We start from the raw sequence: 6,000 nt of genomic DNA, 5'->3' as shown, positions 1-6,000 counted from the left end.
ATATTTACTTATGTCATAATTCCTCTAACACTGATGTATATAGTATTTTGATTCTTTTGTAAAGCCCATATTACTACAAATGTTATCTGTACTATTATGTTCATTAATGATGTATTTTGTACCTTTGTAATTTTATTTTCATGTTGTAAATTTATAATTGTGTAGACACCAGTTCTTCAAATTAAGTTACATTTCACTGCACACGTTTCTCTTGGTCATATTATATGGACAATATGTGAGAAGTAGGGACTGATAGTGTTTGCACGTGTGTTAATAATTCACCAAGGGACTGGATAACAACATTTCTGGTTCTAAGGACATTTCAAAAAAAATTTTCTGTGCGTGCACAAGTGGTGATTTATGGACTTTCTATATTCTCCGCAAGACTCTTCAATGGTGATTCTGCACCTGCACAGTCACAACAGATGGCTGCTGGCCATCTCTACAAGGACTACAGTGGGTCTGCATCTTTGATGACCCACCAATACCATTATCTCTACAAGGACTGCAGTGGGTCTGCACCTCTGGTGGCCCACCAATACCGTAATCTCTACCAGGACTACAGTGGGTCTGTTCTGTGATGACGTTCCTACCAATATTCTTCAAAACGTCGAATGACTCTGCTGTGGGTTTGCTCTGTTGTGGCCCATTACCTGTCTGCATGTTGAGAGTCAGCACTGTCTTTTCGTTGGAAGGACAATACTACTTCTTCAAGACTGCATGGAAATCCACTACTTCCGTGTGCATTTTCTTTTACTGCTCAGACTATGTGAAATACACGGCAATTTTACTGTGATGAATGATCAGGACTGTCTTTATGGACTGTGAGAAAATTTTAGCTTTTGACCAACATTGTATCAATAAGTGTGTGCATTTGATTTCTTTGTTATTGTAATTGTGAAAAAAATTTTAACAAATATGTATTGGCAAGTGCCCAAAAAAAATTGTAAATTTTTTTGTGGGAAGCATGGGGGCTATGTAAGTAGGCTGTTTAGGTTTTCTTATTGGTAACGCCACGTAGCACTCTGTATGAAAATCACTGGCTGTGCTGCGTGCAGTCTGTGGCTAGTTTGCATTGTTGTCTGTCATTGTAGTGTTGGGCAGCTGGATGTTAGCAGCGCATAGCGTTGGCAGTTGGAGGTGAGCCGCCAGCAGTGGTGGATGTGGGGAGAGAGATGGCGGAGTTTGGAAATTTGTAATACTGGATGTCATGATCTGTTATGTATATTATGATTTTTCAACACTATTAAGGTAAATACATCGTTTGTTCTCTACTAAAATCTTTCATTTCCTAACTATGCCTATCAGTAGTTAGTGCCTTCCGTAGTTTGAATCTTTTATTTAGCTTGCAGTAGTGGCGCTCTCTGTTTTGCAGTAGTTCGAGTAACGAAGATTGTTGGTGAGGTAAGTGATTTGTGAAAGGTATAGGTTAATGTTAGTCAGGGCCATTCTTTTGTAGGGATTTTTGAAAGTCAGATTGCGTTGCGCTAAAAATATTGTGTGTCAGTTTAAGCACAATCATGTATAATTCTTCAAAGGGGACGTTTCATATGTAGTCAAAGCGTTTAAATCTCTCTTTATTTTTTTCCCTTACGAGTCGTATTTGAAGCACACGTCATGTGCCATGTCGGTTAATTCAGTGGACATTATGCTCCGTAATAGCGAGAGTGCTGCTCAGAGAACTATTAATGTACTTTTTTCACACTCATGTACATGCATCAAGTACTGTAACTGACTTTCGGCGTTATTTTTCACGCACGTGCATCACAAGTTATGATGGCGGAACACCTTGTCGTCACTCCTTGCAAATCCTTATTGTGCCTATCTGATGAATCTTAACAACTCTGTTTGCTGCACTACTGCTTTCTGCTGGCGTTCATTCTCTGTGACTCTAATCTCATTCTGTTAATACAGTGGATGTAGAAAATACCGCCGCGTTTGGCCGGGGATCCCTGTACCCTGTGTATCTGAGGAGCCGTTGCGGCCGTGTTTGTTTACTTGCTACTGTCAGAGCTTCCAGTCCTCGGGGCTGCTTTGTCCTGGGCACGCCGTGCATGTGTTTTCTTCCACATCGGGACAGCGAGGCAGTCAGGCTGGCTGGTATGTGTTTAAAGAGCACTATTATCGTCAGACGTGGCACGTGTTATGTCACGCATACCACGAATTTAGTTTCCTAGATCGTCAAACTTCAGAGCAATTAAATGCAACTGAGGTAGCGCTCAGATTATATTGGACATTAAGCTCGTCGGTGGCTGTGTGACAACCGACGTCGCATTGTCATCTGAATTCTTGGATGACTTCAGAGAGACATAATACTTGCCTTCACTCTTCCATATGTCCAATTAAATCTTTCGCAGATTTCCTGTTTAGGAAACGTCTGGTAACCAATGATCCAAAGGAATTAACGAGGGATATAGCTATGTTTTAATTAATGGAACTAGGAAAGCCGTACGGTCAGTATAGTGCTGGTGAATGAGAAAAGGAACAGAAAAATTATGAAGAGCTCTAGCCATTTTTTTTTTAATATTTGCCATCAAAAACAGTCTTGATCACTGTTTATTTATTATGGTGACCGGTTTCGACCACTACTTCAGACCTATGAGTAAGAACCTCTTTCTGGTGGTAAAAGTAGTGATTACAAAATTTGATACGACAGGTTCTTTTGAAGTGCTAAGTGGCAGAAGGAGGAGAGCAGTTAATCCGACGTGTACCACACAAAACCACCTATATTCAGAGTTTCTTCCTGCTCATATGACAAAAAGAAATACGTACGTTATGGAATTTCTTTTTAGCATGAATGTAGACAACGAGTTGCCAAGGAACATACTGTGGACAGACGAAGCCCATTTACATGACCAAGAGCATGTCAATATGCAGAATCGCAGAATATGAGCAACGAAAAGTCCGCACACAAATCAACCGATACCACTTCATTCTGCAAATGTGACTGTGTGGTGCGCGTAGACGGTACGTGTTATCGTACGGCAACATTTTTCGAGGAGGTAAGTCCTGCGGTTCCTGTTAACTGTACCGCTACTTGTAATAGCTGTGAGAGTCTTTCGCACACCAACGGCATTCCAACCCTGCAACCGCGTCGATGTGTGAGTATGATTATCTTTATGCAAGATGGCGCTCCTTCCCACACTGAAGAGCCATGAAGCGGCTGCTGCAGAGGCATTTTTAAAATGTTAAGATTATTAGCTTCCATTTCTCTACAGCCTGGCCATCCAGATCACCTGAACTTGATATGTGTGACTTGTATGTGTGGAGTTATCTGAAAGATGTTGTGTTCAGTGCTCCGATTACGAACGTAGCTGAATCGAAGGCACACATAGCGTAACACAATCTGAACGTGACTCCCGAGACACTCTGGTCTGTTGTGGAACATTCAGCTTCTCGATTTCAGCTAGGGACAGGGAATGGAGGACAGCATACTGAACTAGCCTGGCGCCACTCCTACGACAAATTGAAACCGATGTCATTTTGCTTGAAAGGGGTTTTGCCCCCCCCCCTTCACACACACACACACACACACACACACACACACACACACACACACACACACACACACACACACACCACTCACGGCAATCAACAACCGAAGTCATTTTGCTTTTTATGCAGTTTTTCGCTCTAGGACTATTGAAAACCGATGTCATTTTTCGTTACTTGCGTTTTAGCTTCAGGATTATTAAAGCATTTTTCCCATCTGATGTGGAACGACCTTGCCTTGGTGGATGGGCTTGCCTATCTAATAGAGCCACAGCTGTTGACTGCCGATCTTGCGTAGTCATGCACATTGAACGGTATGATGTTGTAATGTGCAACTCAAACCATAGCCGTCGTATTGCGTTTCATGTGTCAGTTGTGACCGATGTCATTTACGTTAAGACGGTGATAGCGCCATCTAGTGTTAAAACTTTTGTTAAACTTTTTTTTGCCCCGTGACGTTTATCACTGTGACAATAATAAGCTGTCCAAATTTGATGTTATTCTGGGCAGTGGTTCACCTTGTACACCGTTTTTAAACTGCAACTTTAATCACGGATACCCTGTACTACTACCCCAAAAGCAAAACACCATCGGAAACACTAGAGATAAATATTATATATGTTTAATCCACGTCATGGAACAAAACTCTTTCAGATACAGGTATAGCACCATGGGTCATCTGCTAGTTCTGCACGCAATATTAAAAACAAGTAAGCAATAAGTTTAAACTCTCATTCTGGAAGTTTTTTTTTCTTTTTAGTCATCGTCATCAGTCTTCTGACTGGATTAATGCGGCCCGCCACAAGTTACTCTCCTGTGCCAACTTCCAATTTCTTCATCTCAGAGTAGCACTTACAACCTACACCCCCAGTTATTTGCTGGATGTATTCCAATCTTTGTCTTCCTCTACAGTTTTTGCCCTCCACAGTTCTCTCTACTACCATTGAAGCTACCTTGGAAGTTATCGAAAGAAATAAGGGCTATGATACATTTACTCCAAAATATATTCCCAGAAATTTATTCATTATGGACTTATACAGGTCACGTGTAGGCACAAATATAGATTATGAGGATCGGGGTGCTGAGAGAGCTCGGTTAGTGACTTCGCATACTCATGAAGGGGTCCTCGTTGAAACTGCGTAGTGAAAGCAGTTAGTTAGTTAGCTAATTACGTGTTTCATTGATAAGTCTCACGGTGACCCTTATGACATGGAACATGTGAACTGCATAAGAAATGTACACATGAATCAAGGCCTTTTGTTTTCTTTTAAGCTTAAAATTTTTACTACCTACCCCATTTCCTTAAATGACACAAAATACATATATTATACCATTAGATTTAAGTATTCCTATTCAAGAATTTATCTATGGTATAGGAATTGTCAAGGCGATATGATTACAATTTATTATTGCTGTCTGTCAGACGTTTTATTTCATTTGGTAATTTGTCGAAAAGCTTTACAGCAGCATATTTTACGCCTTCTGTGCCAAATATAGGTTATGTACAGGATAGTGTAAGTCTTTCTTTCTCCTTGTAGTATAATCATGAATGTCACTGTTGTTTTTAAAGCGATTCATGTTGTTCCGAACAAATTTCGTTACTGAGTAAATGTTCTGTGAGGCTGTTGCAAGAATTCATAACCTTTTACAGATGCGTACAAGATGTGCGACTATGAGCCCCTTACATTATTCTGACCGCTTTCTTCTGAGCAGTAAATAATTTCTGTCTAAGTGTTGAGTTACCCCGAAATATTATTCCGTATGACATCATAGAGTGAAAGTATGCAAAGTATGTTAGCTTACTAATTTCTATATGTTCCAAATTGGCAGTTATTCTGATTGCAAAAGTTGCTGAACCTATTCGCTTTTGGAGATCCAATTAAGATTCTCATCTAAACGTACGTCCAGAAACTTAGTACGCCCTATCCTAGCTACTGACTTCCGTTTGTGTGCCATATTTATTAGAAGAACTGTACTCCTTGCAGTAGAAAATTGAATGTAGTGAGGTTTTTCGAAGTTCAGAGGAAGCCCATTCATAGAAAATCAATCAACAACTTTTCCAAAGACATTATTTGTATCTTTTTCTATTGGACGTATTTTTTACTGGATTAATAATGATGCTTGAATCAGCAGCAAACAGTGCCAGTTCAGCTTCTTGTTTCAGATAAGAAGGGAGGTCAAGAACTGAAGGAGACCCATGATTGAACACTATGGAACACCTAATGTTTATAATTTCACCACAGTTAGATGAAGTGGGATACTTCCTTAAATCACTTGAACCATACAAAGAAACTTTTGCTTCCTGTTCTGTAGGTATGACTTAAACTACTCATATCTTGTTCAACTTATACCATAGAATTATAATTTCTGTAATGTAACGTCATGGTTCACGCAGTCAAATGCTTTGGATAAGTCACAGAAAGTTCCTGTTTGTGACGTTTTACTATTTAAAGACTTCTTATGTTGACAGTCGAAATGTATTTTGCTGTCTCAGTGGAACAGCGTTCT

This window comes from Schistocerca serialis, chromosome 2, assembly GCF_023864345.2.
Source record: "Schistocerca serialis cubense isolate TAMUIC-IGC-003099 chromosome 2, iqSchSeri2.2, whole genome shotgun sequence".
NCBI lineage: Eukaryota > Metazoa > Arthropoda > Insecta > Orthoptera > Acrididae > Schistocerca > Schistocerca serialis.
The sequence above is the reverse complement of the archived record's forward strand: the minus strand, read 5'-3'. Positions refer to the sequence as shown.